This window comes from Pantherophis guttatus, chromosome 4 (assembly GCF_059756535.1).
Source record: "Pantherophis guttatus breed Tessera chromosome 4, ASM5975653v1, whole genome shotgun sequence".
Lineage (NCBI taxonomy): Eukaryota > Metazoa > Chordata > Lepidosauria > Squamata > Colubridae > Pantherophis > Pantherophis guttatus.
In genome coordinates, this window is record NC_142066.1 from 126,076,724 (window position 1) to 126,101,151 (window position 24,428).

At 37.4% G+C, this 24,428-nt stretch overlaps 1 long non-coding RNA gene across 1 annotated transcript; it reads right to left on the reverse strand.

The window, feature by feature from the left end:
- Positions 1 to 13,333: 13,333 nt before the first annotated feature.
- On the reverse strand, positions 13,334 to 18,922 carry LOC117655202 (uncharacterized). The gene is made up of 3 exons (XR_004588587.3): positions 18,839 to 18,922; positions 16,694 to 16,802; positions 13,334 to 15,035 (listed from the first exon to the last, which is right to left on the reverse strand). It is a non-coding gene; the product is annotated as an uncharacterized LOC117655202 (long non-coding RNA).
- Between the last annotated feature and the right edge of the window lie 5,506 nt (positions 18,923 to 24,428).

The following is a 24,428-nucleotide window of genomic DNA, read 5'->3' on the forward strand; positions in this document are numbered from 1 at the left end:
TTAAAAATAATAAAAGGCTAAGAGTGATGTCTGGATTGTTGGTTGCTCACAGTTATATTTGGTTAATCAAAAGACTCAAATATATAATTTTTGTTTAAATAACTAAAGCAGCTTTTAGGTTTTGGAATTGTGAACATAATTGTCTTTTAGAAAATTCAAATTATGAGATAGGAATTGGTTGTTTTCAAGGGATGGTTCTCAACTGATAATTCTTGGGTTGTTGGGTAAATATGTTAAAGTCTCCTTTAAATTATTTGACTGTATCCATGTATTTACCCTGCCAACAAAAGTGTGTATAGTCAAGGCTATGGCTTTTCTAGTTGCAATGTATGGCTCTGAAAGTTGGACCATAAGGAAGACTGAGCGCCAAAGAATTGAGGCCTTTGAACTATGGTGCTGGAGAAGACTCCTCTGAGTCCCTTGGACTGCAAGGTGAACAAACAAGTCAGTCCTAGAGGAGATCAACCCGACTGCTCTTTAGAAGGCCAGATCCTGAAGATGAAACTCAAATATTTTGGCCACCTAATGAGAAGGAAGGACTCACTGGAGAAGAGCCTAATGCTGGGAAAGATTGAGGGTAAAAGAAGAATGGGACAACGGAGTATGAGGTGGCTGGATGGAGTCACTGAAGCAGTAGGCATGGGTTTAAATGGATTCCAGAGGATGAGAGGAGACAGGAAGGTCTGGAGGAATTTTGTCCATGGGGTCGCAATGGGTTAGACATGACTTCGCAATTAATAACAACAACAATTTATTTTTCTTGGCAATAATCTGAAAGAGGTTAATCATTGCTTAGGTCTTCTGGATTTTTTTTCTTTTTAACTCCCTTGATATTCCTTGAGACTTAGGGTGGCGTTAACCAAACCTGTCCATTTTTACCTTCCAAGCCCAGTGAAGTTTAATCAGGTGCTGTCATCCAGTGAAGTGTATCTACTAAAATAAATTAGAATATTAATCAAGGATATTCAAATTAATAGTGGGACCAGTTTGGAACTCATGCTATAGTCCACTTCAACTGTTTCAGAATACATGGCATCCCTAGTGCTATGAAGCAATATAACTAGGTCAGTGGAATAAAGTTACAAATTCTCAGCAGACTTTTCCCATCAACATGCTGAGAGTGCAGATAGAAGAGTTATGAGGGCATATCTCCATCTCTCTCTCATTTGCAAAGTCTGAAGGCCTGAAGAGAGCAATGGCTACAAAATAAATAGGAGGAATGCTGCTTTCTTCCTTTTCCAGCTCAATGATTTAAATAAATCATATTTTTTAATAACAAAACATGAGAATAAATCTGTTTTAGCACAAACAACATTGTGGGACATATTATATATTTTTTTAAATACAGGGACTCTTTAGCTTGCTTGTTTTAATGTGTCTCAATTCACTCTCTGATAATTTGACCTTTTATTTAACCCTGTTATGTAAGGAAATAAAGCAGTACCCAGGAATATGGTCACTGTGAATGCTTTCACTTGTGCTAAACCATAACTGAGAATTGTATGAAGCAAACATTGAGTTTGTAACCTCTGCTTTATGAAAACATTTAAGAAAAAGGGTTTTTTTGGTAACATTTTGCAATATTTTGCAATGCAATCTTGTGCTTTCCCCCCCCTCTTTGTTATGAAGGAGCTTATTTGATTCATGAAAGGTGCTTATAAAATTATCATTGTTTGAAGTGAGGTTCTTAAACAGAATATGTTTATACAGTTTCATATATGAAGACAGAAATTCTTTCATAAAGTACACAGAAGTGCTTACAGTAAAACTGACGGTAGATGCAAGAGTGATCTTCTGATCTGCACACACCTTTTGTTAACATTCAGTCATGTAAGACTGAATTTACCCTCTTTCTAAAGGGGATGTTTTAGTTCAAACCCTTACTGGTGACTCAGAGTTCCTTCTGTTCAAAGGCATTTGCTGTTTATCTTCGTTGCCTGTGGCAGCTGTTTCATTTTACTGATAGATGTTATGTCATCTTGCTGCTATCTAGCACTTTTCCCCCCCACTTTATGAGTGTTTTCTTCTGCAACTTTCCATTTCACCTCTTGTCTTTTCTATATAAACGATGGACTACTTAAAAATCTAGTATACTTATCTAGGAGCACAGATTGACGGTTTCCTCCCCTCCCCTGTATTGCTAGTTATATGGCAGATGGTAGTAAGAGGAATGAAAACGTCAAAAGGAGTTAAATGGGTCTGGTTTTTAAAAAGTATGAACCTGCAAAACAAGTGACTATAGGGCATGTAATTCGTATGCTACTTAAAAAAAAACCACCCTGGTTCTTTAATCAAGATATATCTAGATGTCCTTTAGGTACAAAAAATTAATACAAACACAAGTCATCAATTAAAATGTGACTTTAGAAAAGGCTTTAGAAAATACTTTTTAGAAAAGTATTTGTCCTTACTCTGGTGATGGTGGCATATAACTACGTAATTTTAAAAAGTATGTGTGTGATTACTGAAAATTAAGAGAAGGAAATTTTCTAAGAAATCAGACATTTTTCAATTTGGTAGGTGGTAGAGTTGAATCATGTAGGTAAAGTGTGATTTATTAGCATGGCACAAAATATCTAAATATCTTCCCAACAATAGCAGCAAATTTCAGAAAAACCAGACCTATCAAGAGTAAGACTTAAGGTCTATCTCTTCCAGAAACTTGAATGACAAGCATGGCTTGGGAAATTATGAATAAATTTTGTTCAAATATGCTACCCTAAATTGTAATGTTGTACACAGGAAATGTGTCTCCAAGTTAGCATAGGACATGTATGTAGCTTGTATTCCTAAAATTTTCTAAACTGACTGGTTTCTGACATATAAATCCTAGGTTATATTGAGGCATTAACATTTCAATGTCTAACATTAATAAAAATGTTTCTGAGTGCATTTCATATTTTTAAAAATATATAGAAAACTAGAGAAAGGCTAGAAAAAGGAAAGCATATTAAACTGCACAATTGGAGCTTTAATACGATTTTTTCACATATAATTTAAAGCTAGGTGTAAGCAATTCTATTACAAACAAATTAATTTCCACTAGTGATATTCAATAATCAAGATATTTTCTCAACTTCTCTTTTTCGTTCTTCCTTTTCTTCTTTCTCCTTCTTTCTTTAGTTGTTGGCTACAAAGTTTGATGCAACTGCTAAAGGATAAGTTATAAAGCAGATAGAATCAACTTTGATGAGAACCAATTTTTTTGCCTTGTGAGACCTTGTTACCTATAGTATACTGAAAGAAAAAAGGGTGAGTTTCCACAGTGTTTTCAAGGCCAAAAGCAGTTTCATGAAAGCCCTGGTTTAGGATTATCTTATCCTGATCACTCCAACACTATCTTTCCTTCTCCTATCAAACCATATTGTAGAGAGGATGCAAAAGACAAATCATATATTTTAAATACTTCCATACATTAATGTTGCTACAGTCAGTTAAATGGTGGTTATTGAAATGTAATCTTCGTATTTATGGTACAGAGTATCCTGAAGATTTCTGGCAGAATATTTTAACATTCTGATAAAATCTGTGTAGCAGCTACAATGACAAAAGTAAAGAAACTTGCATTCCATGAAACTCCTGTATATCAGGGGCACATCAGATGTCTATCAGCGATGTGTGCCAATAAGAATGCAATGCCCCCTTTCTGAAATTGGTACCTTGCATATGATTTTGAAGCAGTATTGCAGATAATATATAATTATCTTTTAAGCACCCTTAATCTTTTAATTTTTTATTATCTGTACGTCTATCATCTCTTGCTTTTATTATTTTTATAAATAACTCAAGGAGATGAACATATCTAACACTCCTCCTCCTATTTTTTCCACAACAACAACCCTGTGAGGTGGGTTGGCCTGAGAGAGAGTGACTGGTCCAAAGTCACTAAGTTGGCTTTCATGCCTAAGGCATGTCTAAAACTCACAGTCTCCTGATGTCTAGCTTGGTGACTTCACCAAAGCAATATCAACAGCACTTAGATATATATACTACTTCACTGTGCTTTACAGCTCTAAGTGGTTTACAGAGTCAGCTTATTGCCGCCAACCATCTGGGTCCTCATTTTACCGACTTCGGAAGGATGGAAGGCTGAGTCAACCTTGAGCTGGTGACATTCGAACTGCCAAATTGAAGGCAGCCAGCAGTCACAATACTGCATTCTAACCACTATGCCACCATGACTCTTAGACCAGAGTTATCTCCATGCATTTCAAACAAATCTAACACGGATGTAATGAAGATACACTAAGCATGTATCTTTTCTGTCCCACATTCTACAGCCTCATTCAGTCAGATAGATTTCTCTTTTACTGGTTAAATGTTAAATGCTATAACTGAAACTGAAATTTGGCTTGATAGATTGAAGAATCAAGGCTGTTAAGAGATGATATATTTATTGTGTATCAAGACTCCTTTCTTCCTTGCAGACCATAGAACTGATAGCTGTAATGGAGTGGTTGAACTCTGTTCTGTCTTCATATTGTCTCCTTTTTATTAAACTGGCAATAACTTTGCTATTTAGTTGATTGCTTAAAACAGAATAATTCTCTTCAGCTTGGATTTCTCAACTGCTCTGAATATAACAATGGTCTAATATTTGCTTAAGATGGGAGATGGAATTATGTATTTTCAACCGTTATACAAAAATGAAAATGAGATGACACTCATTATTGTATTCAAAAGTACTTAATTATATTAGTGATGCAAATGATTGGAAAGATTATGCTTTCGTAAATAAAACTATCTTCTTATTATAGAGAATTTGTGATAACAGGAATGCAAAGAAGCCTCTGAGGAAAAATTAGCAGAAATGAGTGGGATGACTAATATTTTATGCACAATACTTGGTTTTTGAAAAATCACAAATTTTACATGGCAGATACTGTAACATCTATTTTTCATCAAGTATGTACCGTATGTATCTATGTATATAAACTATGTATACATGCACACATGTATATATACATATATGTGTAAGTGTGTTTTGGATGTGTGTCTGTGTGTGTGTGTTGGTGTGATATTTCTATATTATGACTACAGAATAGTAGATGCAATTATGATGCCAGTGATTAAGCTGCTTGATATTCCATAGCCTGAACAATCAAAAATGTATTTGTGATACAAAACTAATTTCGCACCTTGAAGATAAAAATTTGGAAAGTTTTTTTCATTATTTTATATAGTGTTGTCAAATGCATTATGCAGGTTGAAATTTGGAAGAAATGTATAATATATATGAATTTTAAGGGGGAAAACAACACAATAGGCTCATTTCAAATTTACACTTGCTATTTGGGGGTTGAAACATTAGTGATGATATTGAAGAAATAGTAATTTCCCCATCACTCAGAAAGCATGTTCTAATATGTGCTAGATTTCTTTTATCCATTTTTGTTTTTATTGTTTACTTTGATTATACTTCTCCATTGCACAAATATCTCTCTGATGGATTCATCATAATGGTAAATATGTACATCTATATAAAAATTGCATTCTGATAGATTCTTGGATATGACAAGAATTCATGACTGGGCACTAATAAGAAGCCAAGAAATGCATTCATATCCATCCTAATACCTATATAAAATTTATTCAGTTGTTCAGAAAACTCATCATTGAACTAAAATAGAAATATGGTTAAAGTTTTTTGAAGTATCATTTGCCTGTTAAGCATCAATCTATCTCTTAATCATTACTATGTACATAGTAATGCTATCATTACTGCGCCCATACTAATCTCTTAGCAACTTTCAGGCAAAGTCATGTTATTCATATGTAGCCTTTTTTCTATTTCAGCCAATAATGGAAGACAAGTAAAAGGAGCAAAAATGTAAATGGTATATTTTATTATTGTTTCTTACTTGTTGTTACTATGTATAAATAATATAAAATGTTGTGTGCCCTATCTGGGGAAGATAGATAGATAGATAGATAGATAGATAGATAGATAGATAGATTACAAACTATTCTAAAAATATGAGTTTCAGGTATATTTGTAAAGAGAAAAGCAGACATTCTGCGAACTCTGGAACTAAAATAATTGAAATTTTATTCTACTAACCTTTCGTCAGCCATCTGCTGACGTTGCGATGGCCCTTGAGACAACGATCCTCCAACTAGAGGCCACCGAAGAGGTAAAAAAATTCCATTAGGCAACGGCCGATAGGGCCTCTTACTAGCCATAAGCAGACTGTCACCTTATCAAAATCAGAAGGATAGGCCCTCCAGGAATTGAGAAAGGACAATTCCATCATTATACTACAATCAGACAAGGGTAGAGCGAAATAGTCATGGACAGAACAGGCTATAACAAGAAGGTTTATGACCCCCTCAATGACAGGAGTGCCTATCAACCCCTGGAAAAAGATCCCATAACATTGTTTAAGAACCAAATTAATAAGGTAGTCGATAAACTTAAAAGGCAAGGGAAAGTTGATGATGAAGATCTAAAAATGATTTGACCAAGAGACTCAGCCATGACACGATTCTATGGGTTACCAAAGATAAGTCAGGGGTAACCCTGTGCCCCATTGTCTCCCTTTGTGGCACTCCTACATTTGGCTTAGCCAAATGGTTATATGGACAACTACGACATCTGGTTGAAGACGCCACTACCAGCGTGAGGTCCTCAAATGACTTTTTACAATGGTTAGAGGGAGTGGAGGTTGGGGAAGATGAGACTATGCTGTCATTTGATGTCGTGTCTCTGTTTACATCTATCCCCCAGGAGCTGGTGGCCCTAACTATAAAGGAATTATTAGTGGAGAGGGTGTCATGCAACCCCAAATCTCCTAGCACAGACGACCTCCTCCACCTGTTGAATTTCTGCTTCAGGACCTATTTCACATTTGGCAGCCATCGGTACAAACAGATAAAGGGGACATCCATGGGATCTCTGATCTCGGGAGTGGTAGCAGAGGCAGTCCTCCAGAAATTGGAAAATGAGGCTATGAAAATTTACAAGCCCAGGTTTTGGGCATGTTATGTCAATGACACATTTGTCATCATTAAACGGCAAGATAAGACCAGATTTATAAGAACCCTCAATTCTATATTTCCAGACATTCAATTTATGATGAAGGAAGAAACCAACAACATGCTGGCCTTTCTGGATGTGCTGGTCAACCGCAAACCAGATGGGAGCCTTGACACATGTGTATATCGGAAAACTACGAACATGGACCATATTTTACATAATGAGAGCAATCACCCCATGGCACATAAAGTCAGTTGTATTCGGGCACTGTTCAGTAGTATAGACACTCATTGAAGTACACCGACAGCTAAAGCCAAGGAGCGGGCATATCTTTATCAGGTCTGCAAGCTCAACGGATGCTCAATGGACTTTATCCGAAGGTGTACTACACCTAGGGTTTGGCAGTCTACTGAAGATGCCAGTGGAACTGCAACATGGAGGGTGCTCCCATATTTACAGGGGGTATCCAAAACTGTCGCACGCATCCTCTCAGCACATGGAGTCAAAATGGTGCATAAGCCAGACCAAACACTGAGAATGAGAGTGATGCATCCAAAGGAAACATTACCTAAGGAGGAGACATCTTCAATAGTCTACCGCATCAACTGTAGTGATTGTGCAAGCAACTATGTAGGGGAAATGGCCAAGCAGCTACAGACCAGAGTACACGAGCATGAACTGGCTGTCCGATGCAAGGAACAGCGCTCCCAGATGTGGACGCATATGAAGGAGTACAACCACACATTTGATTTTCAAGAAGCTGAAGTTATTGCTTCAGGAGGATGCTTACTAAAGAAGGATGCCTACTAAAAGAAGCCTGGTTCTCCAATAACAATTCCATCAACAGGTATATTGAACTTCCACCGGCTACCAGGCTTTGAGACACCAGGAAAGACCCTGCAAGATGAATAGAGATGGTTTTCCATCAGGGAGCAGAGATCAATGGCACCCTCCCCCCCACCTCTGAGCATGCAGACTCAGTCTGTGAAGGCATAGTCAGTTCTGACCAAACACAGAGCAACCCGGCAGGGCTGTCTCAAACTATAACAGATAGGGTTAATGAGAAACAAACCGGGCTAACCACAAGGTCATGGACAAGGGTACAAATTGTGAAGGTTGACAGGCTAACATCATCCCCCACAGATAAGCAGGCTAGGAGGGAGGAAACAGTAGGAATTAAGCCTCCATCAACCAGCATGACGACAGCAAAAACAACACAGCTAATTACAAATGGTAGACGGCTGGAAGGGCCTATTACGTGCAATAGCCAAATTGATTAATGGCATATAAAGGCAGAGATCTCTGTAATGGTAGTTTAATACTCTGGTGATGTCAGCAGATGGCTGACGAAAGCTAAACATTTTTCTTTTTCGTTTGGATCAAGGAATATATACATTTGAGAATAAGAAGCTGCTGGCCCTACGTTAGCCAAAGGCAAGTTGAAATCCAATTTTACCTCCTTTTTTCTTGTATCTATATTCTCTTTCCACCCCCTTCCATTTGTTAAGTGTAAGAAACCAGGAGTAAGAGCAGTTCAAATGAACACAGGTTTATTGCATACTACAATAAACTGAACTATTAACAGTCAAAGCAAATTGGTGATAGATAAGAGTGAAGGGAATTCAAGGTGGGTTGGACTTAGATCTCTTATGGGCATGAAGAGACTTGAGACTGATGAAGCACTTGACCCTCGGGTTCAGCTTGGTCATTTCCTCACCATCATAATCACAGATTCAAAATAAGGACCTAATTGGAATACTGTTGTGCTTTTAAACAAACAATAAAACTACCATTTTCATTCATTGGGCTTATTTAAGAGCCCAGTATAGCCCAATTTAGGCTTCACCATACATTAGTTGAAGACCGTAATTCTCTCCAAGAACATCTCTGTTCTCCATATCAGCCCTACAAGTATGTTGTAGCCATGAAAAGGATAGGTGCCAGCAGGCCCTCTGCTTCCTGTTGAATGGAAAGACTACATGGAAAAAAAGAAATCACAGGCAGCCCAGCTTGTAAAAAGAGTAAAGAATAGCAGGAAATGACTTCATCAGTCTTTTGGTAACTGTGTTTTATCTTCTTCCAATATTACAGTCATTGTAGATAAAACAGTACTGGAAGTAATTTGGTGCCCACTCAAGGCATGAGTGTGAGATGATTCAAATCCATGCAATTTCATATCTTGTTTTAAACTAAAGCAATAAGCTGAAGAAAGCTCAGCTTGAAGCAAGAATAGAAATCAATGTACATTGATTGCACTCTGTCCTGGGCCCTTATGTTACTTAAAGTAGAGAAGCTGCCTGTGGATGACGAATAGGCAACCTCAGCAAAGTAATAGTGGCAGAGAGCAAAAGAAGAAAGGGCATGTCCCTAGGGTTCTTTTGCTAGAACACCAAAGGTTCCTTGGTTAAGCAGAGGAGTAGGATACAGGAAGTCCTCGGCTTACAACAGTTCATTTAGTGACCACATTGAAAAAAGTGGCTTATGACCATTTTTCACGCTTACAACCATTGCAGTGTCCTCATGATCATGTGATCAAAATGCAGATATTTGGCAACTGATTCATATAAGCAAAGGCAATGGAGAAGCCAGATTCACTTAACAACCATGTTACTTGTTTAACAACTGCAGCAATTCATTTAACAACCATGGCAAGAAAGGTCGTAAAATGGGTTAAAATTCACTTAACAAATGTTTCATTTAGTAATAGAAATGTTGGGCTCAATTGTAGTCATAAGTTGAGGAGTAACTGTACTAAGTTTCGGTAACTTGTATGGTAACATCCATCTATCTGCCTGACCTGTTAATGTATCTTAACAGTTTTTGAACCAGGAAACTCATTTTAAATCCCATCAATTCCTTTGAAAATGCTAGCATGCAGTCATTTGTGTAGACTTTGTTATTGGGCTGGGCTTGATTTATTTGCATTTTACAAAACAAAAAAAATGGTCAAATACCAGCAGGGTCTCATTAAATAAATTGACTAATCAAGAAAAAATATTTTGCATTTATAAATGATTAACTTTGAGCAAAAATACTATGACTCTCAAACCAGTTATTTCAGCCTACTCTTCAAGGGTAATTCTCTTAGATGAAACAGCAGCAGCAGACATTGGAAAAAGCAGAAAAAATTCTGTTCTGATTCCAAAAATCAAAGTTTAATGAATTCCATTGGTCATAACTTGGGACAAAAGTTTATAATCCTTTTCCTTGCCTATTATTATAATGAATTTTCTGCATTTTTATATTTGAGAAAGCAAGTTGTTGATTATTTAATGCATTGCTATTTTATGGATTTTTTTGGTTCTATGGTTGGGGCATGTAATTGTAATGGCAAAAGTAGATAAATATGCTTGTAAAATATATGACATAGGAATAAACTATAGCCTAACCTTTTTTTTATATATATAAATTTTTATTGAGTTATATTATAGTACAATACAAGTGAAATCAGTTAGACAGTCTTAATTCATATACAAATTGGATATATTCTTTTACTATAGTGTCTCATAATTTACCCATTAAACTATAGCCTAACTTTTAGTTCTTTCAGTTGCTGGAAAGGATATTGATTTGACAATATCACTTAGGGGTTGAGAAAAAGTTTCTTTGGAATGTAAATGAGAATATGATCTGAATCGTATTTAGGTGCCCTGGTGACAAGGTCTCTATAGAGTCTATACCAGTGGTGGGATTCTGCCAGTTCTAGGCGGCTCGGCCGAACCGTTTGTTAAATTGCTGGCTTGCCCCGCCTCTTGCCAATAAATAGTGGGAGCGGGGTGGGGCGAGGGGCGGGTGAGCCAGTAATTTAACAAACGTTTCGGTATTTTTTTGCAATTTCTTGGCCTTGCAGCACACTGAACCGTTTGTTAAATTGCTGGCTCGCCCGCCCCTCGCCCTGCCCTGCCCTGCCTCTCACCCGTGTGGCGTCAGCCTACCCTAGCCCAGGGCTGGGCAATTGTGGCTCTTTTACAACCTGTGGACTTCAACTCCCGCCTAGCCCATTCTGGGGAATTGTGGAGAATTCTAGGAGTTGAAGTCCACAAGTCTTAAAGCTGCCAAGGTGGGAGACATCTGCTGTTACACTGTAGAATCCTTTCAAGCATGAAGATGACCAAGTATCTTCCTTGAGAGACAACATCAGGAGGGCTGTTAGAGGGCAGGGGTACATTTGAAAATTTTTGCATTTTTGCAGGTGGTGCAATACGATCTGGTGTCTGCAATGGAGAGCAAAATCTGGCTTCTTCTCTCCGCTGTAAGTGTGGCATCAGGATTCCACCTTGGTATATCTGTGGCACAAGGCAGCCCTCATCTCCTGCCGCTTGGGACTTGGAGCGGTAAACAGCGTCTGGTTCGGGGAGCGCCGGATTTTGCTCTCCATTGCTCTCGCGGCCCCCTGCAAGCTCTTGTCTCTCGAGGAGCACTCCCTGAAGTGGTGCGGGAAACTTTGGTTGGGCTTCTTGAGAGATGAGAGCTTGCAGGGGGCCAAGAGAGCAATGGAGAGCAAAATCCGGATACTCCCCGAACCAGACACTGTTTACCGCTCCGAGTCGGCAGGAAACAAGGTCTGCCTTGCGCTGCAAGGCGGAATCCTGATGCTGCACTTACAGCAGAGAGAAGAAGCTGAATTTTGCTCTCCATTGCAGACACCAGATCGCCCCCCTGAAAGAGAATGAAAGAGAGAAAGTGGGGGAGTGGGAGAGAGAGAGAGAAAGAGGAAGACGGGGAGGAGAGAAAGAGAATGAGAGAAAGAGAGGGAGAGAGAGAGAGAGAGAAAGGGGGGACAGAGAAAGAGTGGGGGAGAGAGAGAAGGGGGAGAGAGAGAATGAGAGAAAGGGGGAGAGAAAGGGGGAGAGAGAGAAAGAGAATGAGAGAGAGAGTGGGGAGAGAGGGAGAGAGAAAGGGGGGAGACAATGAAAGAGAGGGAGAAAAGGGGGAGAGAGAAAGAGAATGAGAGGGAAAGAGTGGGTGAGAGAAAGAGGGGGAGAGAGAAAGAGTGGGGGAGAGAGAAAGAGGGGGGAGAAAGAATGAGAGAGGGGAGAGAGAGAAAGAGGGGGAGAGAGAGGGGAGAGAGAGAGAGAAAGGGGGGAGCAAAAGAGAGAATGAGAGAGAGGGAAGAGAGAAAGAGAATGAGAGAAAGAGTGGGAGAGAGAGAATGAGGGGAAGAGAAAAAGAGTGGGGGAGAGAGAAAAAGGGGGGAGAGAAAGAGAGAATGAGAGGGGGGGAGAGAGAGAGAAAGAGGGGGGGAGAGTGCCTGAAGGACCCTATCCCGTCACTGGGAGTCCAGGTGCTTCAGCAAGCGGCATGCTGGATTCGTATTAGTGGTCCGCGAAATTTAAAATTATGAACTTAGTGGTCCCTGAGGTCCAAAAGGTTGGTGACCCCTGCTCTGGAAGATTTAAGTAGCTTAACTGTGCTTGCTTGCCAATACCAGAATTACAGAGTTGGAAGGGACTTTTGGAGGTCTTCTAGTCCAGAGATCTCCAACCTTGGCAACTTTCTCTACCTGGGCCTGATGCTTCCTGAGAGGCAGGGGGTCTCTCCGAATGGGACCCCCTCCCCAAAAGGCTGGCCCCAAAGCCCTAGCTCAGAGGTCCTCAAACTTGGCAGCTTTAAAACTTGTGGACTTCAACTCCCAGAATTCTCTAGCCAGCATAGCTGGCTGGGGAATTCTGGGAATTGAAGTCTGCCAGGCTTAAAGTTGCCAAGGTTGGAGATGTCTGGACTAGAAGATAAATGATGGCATAAATAATGACCGGTCAAAAGTGCGAGGACCTGTCAGAAATCACTCTTTTCAGCCCTCTGGGTAGTCCCTATGTGCATATGGACTACTCAGAGGGCTGAAAAAGTTATTTTTGACCGGTCCTCACACTTTTGACCAGTCCTTGAACTTACGACTGTCCTCACATTTTACGTTTTGCGCCCTATCTTGTCACCATGGTGAAGAGAAGTAGTGGTGAAATGATTGACACAGTTGTTAAGAATGCCGCAACGGACATAAATGTGAGGATGGTCATAAGTGCGAGGACCGGTCAAAAGTGCGAGGACCACTCAGAAATGACTTTATTCAGCCCTCTGGGTAGTCCCTTTGTGCATATGGACTATTCAGAGGACTGAAAAAATTATTTTTGACTGGTCCTCGTACTTTTGACCAGTCCTTGAACTTATGACTGTCCTCACATTTTACGTTTTGCGCTCTATCTTGTCACCGTGGTGAAGAGAAGTAGTGGTGAAATGATTGACACAGTTGTTAAGAATGCCGCAATGGGCATAAATGTGAGGATAGTCCTAAGTGTGAGGAATGGTCAAAAGTGCGAGGATCAGTCAGAAATGACTTTTTTCAGCCCTCTGAGTAGTCCCTATGCACATAGACACGCCCACCCAGTCACATGATTAGCTAACCATGCCTACCCAGTCACATGACCAGCTAGCCACACCCACCCAGTCACATGACCACCAAGCCACACCCCCAACTAAGCCACGCCCACAGAACCGATTGTTAAAAAAATTGAATCCCACCACTGGTCTATATTATATACTATATCAAGGAAATTTACAAAACAGAAAGCAGTGTCTATCATTCTCTGCCATATGCAACTTTTATGAAAACAGTGGGCCATTGATCGTTAAAGCATGTACAGAAACAATAAAGGACATCTCAAGTTCAGTGATGGACATATGCAGGGAGGTTAAAAAATGGTTTTCTGGGATAGGATTAGTGTGTATTAACAGTTTTTCTGGGTGGATTATCAGTCTATTCAGTATTTTTCCTTTTTTTGTGTATTTAATAATAGAACATTGTGTGTTCTTGAAATTCTTTTTATTGCTTATATCAGATAAAGTGCCCCCTCCCCCACTAATTGGAGAGCTCCCATCCTTATTACTGGAATTTTTAATCATGATGAGTAATGATATTTAGGTCCTGTTTGGCCTAGTGGAATGGCCAACTCAGAAATAAATCCATTCCTTGTTTCTTCTATATTTTTTAAAGATTACTTTTATATGAAAATGTTCTATACATTGTCCTATTTTCTTTGGTATAGTTCATGTAGCATTAAAAGATTAAGTATTATTGTTTCCCATTTGTTTGTGAAGAATGGAGCTGGCAGTATTCAACCATGCTGTTAGTTATTTTGCAAGGAAACACACATTCACCAAAGAGCTGTAATAGTAATAGCATTTTGGCAAACAGCTATAAAACAAGGCCCAAGTCCCACTTTCCCATCTTAATGCATTGGAAAGCTTTCAGGGATTCTTCTTGTCTAAAATATTCATAGACAGCAAAATGTCCTGAATGCCCTACAGAATTTATGTAGAGCTAGGTAGGTGATTGATATGGAGGTTCTGTTCTGAGTCACTCACAGTAGGCAAGTCTATTTGTCTTGACAAACACCAGAGAGCAAGCAATGCATAAAATGTAAAGGTAATAGGCCTCTTATTTTCTAACATCCTTCTAAAAATTGTCTAGTACTTCCATTGCCTTGAACAATAACAAATATATTAAATGAATAAGAAGGAGGTATCATATTACTGGTGTGCATAGCTGTGTAGCTACACATAGATTGTGTAGCTAAAATAGCTGACACATTACTTCTTGGGATGGACTTGGAGAGACTTTTTTTCTTTAATTTCTCTCCAGTGAGAAGGATATTTCTAACTTCTTTCCATTTATACCTCAGTCAAAATTCCTTTGGTGAGAAATGGAGCTTGAAACATCATTTCTGTATTTGAGTTAATTAATCAGGCCAAGCAAACAACCGGGGCAGGCAAGCAACACACATTCAAATCCAGTACAGTAGACATTTTCAAGGTAGATGAACACTTTCTATGGTCTAGGATACCGATATACCAGTGAACATATACAGCATGATCAGTAGACACTTGCTTCTCTCCTTGATTCGTTTCCACTCATTGCTTTGGAGAATAGCTTGACTCCCTCTTCTTTGTGGCGACCCCTGAGATATTGGAACACTGCTATCATGTCTCCCCTAGTCCTTTTCATTAAACTAGACATACCCAGTTCCTGCAACCGTTCTTCATATGTTTTAGCCTCCAGTCATTTCTATAAAAACAACAAACATTGTTGAATTAGTAAATCTGAAAGTTTGGCCATTTCTGCTAATTCAATCAGTTTCTCCAACCATTCTTCCTTTGTGGGAATTAACATATCCTTCCATTTCTGTGCATAAAACATTTTCATTGCTGTAAATAGGTATTGCAACAAAGTTTCATTTTTTCTCAAGTCCTTTGTCCATTAAACCTAGAAGAAAAGTATCTGCTTTAATTTTATATTTGTTTTAAGAATCTTCTGTATTAAAATATGAAACTTGCCCTAATATTTCTTTGCTTTGGCACATATCCAATGAAGCTGTTAAAAAGTTCCTTCTTTTACATTTCCAACATACATTTGAAGTACCTTCATACATGTTTGACAATTTATCAAATGTTAAATATTAATGTTACATAATTTTATTAAAAAAAATTTTTGAGTTATAGTTCAATGTAATTTTTAAAAACTTCATCCTCATGTGTCCCCATTGTTCAAACATTATATTATACCCAAAGTATCTTGCCTATTGAATTATACATTGCTTCAATTGTTCGTTCTCAAAATTCAATTTTAATAATAGTTTATAACCTTGGCAATGACTTATTCATCATTACCACACAATACAATTTCAAATTCATTTTTGCAAAGTCAAACCCATCTATTTTAAAACTTTTTTTTCCAATTGTACATATGTAAACCAATGACAGATTCATCCTTCTGATGCTAATCCTTTTTTAGATTTAAGAGATAATAACCTTGAATGAAAGTTATTATTTGACCATAAGTCCACCAGTCTGGGCTCGTCATCATTCCTTTTCTGAAAAAAGCTTCTTGTGCTGATACCCAAAGAGATACTTCATAGAGAATCTTATTTTATATTTATTCCAGACTTTTAGGACGAGATATCTAACAAAATGATTCTTACAATCAATATTCGTCTAAACCTTGTCATACCATAAGCAACTATACCATGCATATCTTAATTTATGGCCATCTAATTCAAGTAATCTCTTGATTTGGAGAGTCCCACACTCTTTAATCAGATCAAGAAGCATCAAAGTCCAAGTTAAATCTGGTAAACCTAAACTTCCTATTTCTTTGGCATCTTGAAGTAATTTGTACCTAACTCTAGGTTTCTTCTTTGGCATATGAATTTAGAAATATCATTTTGCCATTGTTCAAATGGACTGTCAATTGTCAATACTGCTGAAGTCTGAAATAAAAATATCATCTTTGGGAAAGAGCTACCAAGGAGCTTACCCACTCTTATATTTATATGTACATACTGTACATCCTAAATTTGTCCCCAACTCCTAATGACTCTGAGCGGTTTTTATTTTGAAAAAGTAAAAACAAATCTTTCAATAAACTGAACAAAAATAAAGAGTAAAAGATAATATAAGCATGAGAAACAAAAGTCTCTCTAGTCCCTTTTCACAACATTCTGGTGTAAAAGAGCTCTCGTCCTCCCTCTCTCATCCTCTGGAAACTGGAACTGGAAAGAGAGTTCCAGTTCTTCCACACTGTCTCTTTCTAAAGCAATGTGGAACACATAACCAAAGCCCAGAAAATTATTCCTTTTTTTTTCATAGTTTTATTAAATTTTCTGAACATTTTTGTGCTAATGCTAAGAAGAAGGCAAGAGACAGAACTATAAAATGTTGGGTTACCTTCCAAAACAGTATCAGTAGTTTTTCAGTTTTCACTGTCAGTATTTCAGAGGTCAGAACCTTGGTATGATTTAATGTTTTTCATCTCATCGCAGAAGAAGAAACAATACTATAAAGAAAAAGACAGAGACTTAAAAGCTAAGAATAGAAAGGGTTCCTGGAATCTATGACCATTCCAGCAGACATTGCTACTTCGTTTTACAAAAGAATTGTAACTTCTGCTCCATAACCATTGAAAGAAGATAAATGAGAACCAAAAAAGGAAGAAGGAAACAATTACTCAGAAGAATGGAACTTTTCACAATGTCAAGAAGGCAATACACATAAGAGCTCTATTTCTAGTTTGTAATTCTATCTTTTAAATATAATAGGAGTTATTCTGTTCTGAAGAGGTATTATTGAAGATGATTTATGCACCAGTTGCTTGATCTGAATGAGCATGGGGAAGGGGCTCATATAGATCTTTCAACCAGAGAAAAGTTCATATTCATTTAATAATGTTGATTTAATAGTCTAAATCATGACACATAATCCTGGTTGTTTTGAAAACACTCAAGAAATAGGTTGAATAGATATTCCCTTTCTCTATTCCCAGACCCCTAAAGCAGTTTAAAATAGGACAGAATAACTTTGTTCAGATGTTCTGGCAATACAATGAAATCAAATTAGGAAACTCTAACAGTTTCTGTCATAAAATTCACTGATGTCTGCACAAACCAGGAGGCAAAATTTCTATTTTAAAGTGCCTCTCACATGTGGTTGTCAGTGCTTAGTAGCTCACAGATGATAGGAACGAGGGAACACAATATGAAAATTTATGCCAATATAGATTTCTGTTCAAGGATGAGTAGATAGCATGTTAAAATGTGAAGAAGACATCTCAATTGGTCAGAATTCAGGAAGCAAAAACATAATATCTTGAAAGCTCCAGTCAGATAATTTCTTTTGAGAAAAACCTTATAAATGTGCAAGGTTTCACTGGGCATGATAAAAAAAAAAAATCAAGATGTGACTGTGCAATCAATGCACAAGTAATGGTCATAAAAAATAGCTGGTGTTTTCATCACACTGTAATGGCTACAATTTTGATTTCTTTGACCATAACCTGCAGATATACTTGTATATGTATAGAAAGGACATATTAGAGGAAAGGTGATACTTGCTAATCTTAGATATGTGGTTAAGCAATTTAGCCCCTATGCTCCAAGGGAGAAAAATTGTGTTTTCTCTAGATAAAACTTTGATTTAGAATATTGCAGAAATAACATTTAATATAGGATACTTTTTGGCAAAAGGTTTATAAAAGACTGAGTCCATTGTCCCAAATGTTTAAAATGATTTAATTGTATTCAGTGATGGCTTTATGCCAGGAAAAGAAAGAAAAAAAAATCTTTTTGTATAAAAGGTCATTCTGGACCTTTTGAGAACCAATTCAGTGTAATGGTTAAGATGGTACCTGAGTGGCGTAGGAGGCTAATGCCTCCTACTAAGGCAGCATTTAACATCCAGCTGCCTGCAATTACTGCGAGTTCAATTCTCACCAGGCTCAAGGTCGACTCAGCCTTCCATCCTTTCTAAGGTGGGTAAAATGAGGACCCGGTTTGTGGGGGCAATAAGCTGACTTTGTATAAAATATACAAAGTATGAAGGCTATTGCTTAACGCATTGTAAGCCGCCCTGAATCTCCGGAGAAGGGCAGCATATAAAAATAAATTTTTTAAAAAATGGTACACATCAAAATATGAGCCTGTGATTTGATATGAGCCAGGCATCAAAGCAAGCTGGACTTTGGAGCAGTCAGTCTGTCACAGCCCACCTCACAGAGTTGTAGGGGGAAAAATCAGATAAGATTATTAGGTGTGCTGCCTAAAGTTGTAAAAACTAAAGACGGGATAGACACTAAATGCAATATGTAATCCAGTATGATATGTGAGTGATAGGATAGATCAGATTTCTGTTTTGTTCAAATTAAATTATTTTTGCCATCACAATCATTAATAGATCCAGCTCAATTGTTTTCCCCTCCAGAAATAATTATTCTGATTCAGAAAATCTCACATATGATGCATGACAGAGAGTTCCATACTTTGAGCACAGTACAGAGGAAAATTTACCCAAGGGACTTCTTTTACCAGTTGTTTTTACCTGTTCAAGCTGATCCAGCAAGATGGGCATGCTCCATAGAGCCTTTTCTGCCATAGTATCTGTCCTATGAACTATTCTCTATCCAGAGATCAAATTCATCCTATCATTGTTGATCTTCTGTAAGGCCAAAGACCTGTCTGGGCCTGGGGCTCTGAGTGCATGAAGGGTCTGCCTCCTGGTTGTGCTAACAACCATAAATTATGACATCATCATCAGTTGTTGTGTATTTTTCTTTATAATAGAAATTTGTTTTAATTTACTTTTAAGAGTTGCTTGCGGAGAAGGGTGGCCATACATATTGATTGATTGAGTAATTGATTGAATCTATAGCCAATAAAACAGAAGCAAGAATCACTTCAAGATAGATATACCATTATAAGGACAGGTAGTGTGCCTATGTTACTAGCAAGAATCTAATTCTTATCTGTACACATGTACATTGATACTCAGTATATGCATTGATACTCAGTAAATTGATGTATTAATTTTACAGACATCCATATTATTTTCAGAAACAGATTTGTTTTTTAATTCAGAAACATACTTGTTTAAATTCATTTTACAAACTGAGGGAGAGCTCACATGGTGTGGTAATAATATCTCTGTATCTAACATGAAGCAAGACTTTCAATAAAAATAAGGAGAAAAAAATTGATTCCAGTTTTCTAACGCAATCTTGCTATAATAATCTTCATTTTTATTGTGATAGTTTTGGTAATAAAGAACCCAGTTTGGGAAAAATCCTGTAGAGTCATCTGTTTTAGATAGTTCAGAAAAAATATGCAAGATAATTTAGATAATTCTACATTTAGACAAGAAAAACCAAATGCACAGGTTTAGAATAGTAGTCCTGGCTCAACAGTAGTAAATGTTGAGGGATCTTGAAGTCCTAGTGGACAATCTCTTAAATATGAGCCAACAATATGGTGCAGCTATCAAAAAAGTCAACACAGTCCTTAGTTGAATTAACATATGGATAGATTCAAGATCACGTAAATGTTATCATGTTATAATGCCTTGGTAAGACCACACTTGGAATATTGCATCCAGTTTTAGTTACCACTATATAAAAAAGATGTTGAGACTTTAGAAAGAGTGTAGAGAAAACAACAAAGATGATTAGTGACTGGATGCTAAAACATATAAAGACCAGTTGCAGGAGTTGGGTATGTCTACCATAGTTTAATAATAATTTTAAAAAAGCACCAAGGAGTGATATGACATCGGTGTTCCAATATCTAAGGGATGCCACAAAAAGAGAGGGTCAACCTATTCTCCAAAGCACTTGAAGGCAGGTTAAGAAGCAATAAATGGAAACTAATCAACAAGAGAACCAACCTCGAACTAAGAAGAAATTTCCTGACAATTAAACAATTAATCAATGAAACAGTTTGATTTCAGGAACTGTGGGTGCTTCAACACTGGAGGTTTTAAAAAAGAGATTGGACAACCATTTATCTGAAATTGTATAGGGTATCCTCCTTGAGCAGGGTTCTGTACTTGAAGTCCTACAAGGTCTCTTTCAGCTCTATTATTCTGTTAGATATAGCATGCTTTTAGCTAGTGTATTTATCTCAACTTCATTGTATGTTGATAAAAGTTAAACAAAATAAAATCATTAACAAAAGAGTGGATTAAAAAAACATTTCTAGCCCTACTGAGGTTGCTGAAAAATGTTTTGCAGCCATTGTTTTGCAGATATTGTGCTGATAGCTTTGATCTATTACATGGCATGTTGGAACCAATCGAACAGTGTCTCCTTTAACAAACTTGACTGGCTAGCAGTATTGCTTCTAGAGGATGGCTTATCAGCTTCAGCCAGAACCTGCCATACTTGGATTTGCCTTCATAGCCTGAGAGGAAAATAAATTGTACCCAAGCAGTTAATAAGAAAGAATTATTGTGAGTGAGATGCATGACCTTATGAGAGAGCATGGAGATTTTACTGACTAAATATTGCTCTCTTTAAAAATATACACACATATCAGCTTTGGTAGAAATTGAACCTTGAGACCCCCTACAGCAAGTTGCTGTTCATCTGTTTTGGGAAAGAGAGCTTTGCTTTCTCCTTGGATGTGAAGGCAGCATTAATTGTCATTTAAAATGTTTTTATGCCTCCCCAGTCTCACATCATGATTCAGGCCACATAGGTCATTAAACAAACTTATAAGCATGAAAACGGCAGGTAATTGGTTATTCTTAAAGGTGAAAAGTTGCATTTACCAAAAACCTGTTAAAATGCTTGGGCAAATAACTGTTATTTTTAGCTGCTCTTCAATCCTGCTCCCAACCATTTGAAAAGAAACCGTCCACATGCAACCTAAATTTAATTGCATATAATACTAACAGAACTCTGAATCAATAGGTTAAAAAGTGGAGCTTGAGGGTTTAAGAGACAAATTAAAATGAATTGAGACTTCACACGTCCTTTTGCACAATCAATGCAGTCAATTGTTCAGATCTGGATTTTGCATAACTGGGAAAGGAAAGGAATCAGTTTCCTGGGCTGGCATTTTCTTGACAAAATTTTATTGACATTTCTATATGTCAGTTTAAATGTACATTTATTTAATTATCCTTGCATACATATGCTTACTATCCAGAGCTTTTTGTGGCAGATTACATTAAAAAAATCCTCAAGATAAAACAATGAAGCAAAATAAAATGAATATACATTCCTCTAATTTAAAAAACTAGATTGTATTTATTATGACATTATTAGACATATTATTATTATTAAGACAAAAATAATCACTTAGCTCACAATCTGTTTGTAATTGTTGATTAATTGAAACTTTTGTAAAATCTTAATTAAAAACAAATTTAATTTAAACATTAAGTCATCTTACTTATTCAGACTTGAGTCTCTGCTGAAATAGATCTTGCCTCCAAATAGAAGGCAATGTTGGGAACCCATGATACCCAAAACATGGATTAAATTATCTCCAGGAGGGAAAAGTTCCTGTGGTCACCATCTTGGCAACTGCAGAGAGAATAACTACAATATTCAAATCTGTAACAAAGAAAACAAAAATCTATAGGTATCATGGTCACATGTATCTGGGCAAATTCCATAGCATAAGCAATCTGAGACTTCCAGAAATCCATGGCCTGTAAATAAATACCAATAAGTCTGTGGAGTTTAAACTGTTCTATCTTACATCTATTAATCTGCTGGCTATACTTCATTAAACAATTAGAGAAGATCATGACTTTGGTTTTAAGGGTAATTAATGGCAAGTCTATCTTCCGAACAGCAAGAGCCAGAAGCCTGAAGTGCTCCTTTCACTGCTGTAGCTATAAATGAAAAAAATGGCCGCATCATCAATTTATAACAAAGTAAGAACATTTCTGTTAGCCACTGTTGTAAAATGAAGCCTGGATTCTGCTTTACCAATGAATTAATATTAAAAGTTAAAACAAGAAGGGGATACTATCCAGTTTTAACACCTACTAATAAACCGACTAATGATTTTTTTTTTGAATTCAGGCAAGTCAGGTTTGTTGAATACTAGATAATGTTGGGTCACCCTTTCAGAGAAAGGTAATGGAGTCTGATAGAAACAGAATTAACATTAAACTTTAGGCTGGCCATATTTTTTTTTAACCTCAATGCTGGATGATCCCAAGATCATTTAAAAATAGTATATATCATAAATAGAAACATAATTGCAGTGGCAAATGAACTTCCATAATGAATCAATATTTACTTACCTAAACAGATAAACAGAATGACCATGGGCAGGCAAAAAAGCAGTGGGAAATGGGAGCAATTCCTTATTTCCTGCTGGCTTCCATTGACTTTGCTGGTGGGGAGAGTCAGAAATCACAATCATGTAACTGTTGAGATGCTGCGGCAGCTGCAACTTTGTAAATGGAATTGACCTTAACATCCAGAAAATTTCTATTCTACAGGAGTAATGGGTCCTCGTGTTTTAAAGCAATCTTCATGTTAGTGGATTTGATTAAAAATTTGTTACAACATAATGCACAAACAGACAAACAGATAAACACAATGAATATAGTGTCACTAGTAGTTAGTAGTATACAGATACCTTGTGATCAGATTCTCTGATTAGTATCAAAGTACTTGGCAGATTTATGCAAATGTTTCACCCCATGCATCTCTGGTACTCCCTTAGTGCAATGACCCCTTTCTGAACTACTGTACTGAGGAAGCTTCTCAGAGGCATGGAGTGAAATCTCTACTGAAAATCTGATTCATATCTCAATATCAATTTCTTGCCAAACCTGACCACAAGATACATAGATTTTATTAAAGCTAATAAAGCAACACTTAAGAGAAAAATGGCCGAGTTAGGTTCTCAACATTAAGTCTCAAATGCATAAAAGTACAAGAACTTCACCTACTATTGAAAGGACTGACTTCCATGGGAAGAGCATTCCATCTCCAGAGAACAGAAGATGCCGAGGAAGCCTCTTAGAAAGTTAACATTTGCATAGGGAGAGGTGTTCCCTTAAATATTAGAGTACTAAATCATTTAATCACTCAAATATAATTATTTAAATATTTAAACTGGATTAATAGTGCATTGGCAGCCAATGCGATTTTTATAAAGGTTTTTCAGATAATAGTCTTCTATGCTTCACAACTTTTGGATCATTTTCAAGAACAGATTTATGTAGGATGCTTGGTAGCAATCCAAATGGGAGATTACCAGAACATGGATTATAACTACCAGGCTATTTCAGTTCCAAAAGAATCATTGCCACCAGACCTTATTGTTCATTATCCAGTTTATTATTTCATTCTAATATCAGTCCAATGCTTGCAACTTGACTGTGATGGGGAAGATGTGATAAAACCTGATGCTGAGTTGCAGGTTGGAGAAGTGAAGAAGCAAATCAGCACTGAATCCTCAGCATGCAGAAAGAGAACCAGTAGGATCTTCCCTAAATCCTCATAGTATTTATCTGATTGTTATGCAGAATGTGCTTTGTTCTGGTGAGATTTCTATAGGCAAACAGTGATAAATAAACTATGCTGAGCAATTCATCACATCATTCTTGGTTCCCCATGCCTGACAGATATAGACCCGATTATTGTTGCTTAACAGTAATGGACATTTTGGGACTCCATAGTGTAGCAATCATGAGGGTAAGAAGAGAACCACAATGGTTTCAAATAATCAACTAAGCAATATATCATGGTAGTGATATTACTGGAGATTTCTGGAGAGTTGGACATTCTTATTTTTCTCCCAGACTAGAACATCTGTTAGAGCAGCCAAGTGCTAAAGCCAGGTTTAGAATCTGACTAGAATGGTTCCAGATAATCCATGTCCTTGAAGAATGCTGAGGTGACGCAGTGGTTAGGGTGCAGTACTGCAGCTACTTCAGCTGACTGCTAGTTCAGCAGATCAGTGGATCAAATCTCACCAGCTCAAGGTTGACTCAGCCTTCCATCCTTCCGAGGTGGGTAAAATGAGGACCCAGATTGTTGGGGGCAATATGCTATTTAGTATACTGTCTTTGGTGTAAGCTGCCCAGAGTCCTCAGAGAGTGGGTGGCATAGAAATATGAATAATAAAATAAAAATAAATGAATAATAAATGAATGAAGTTCATTG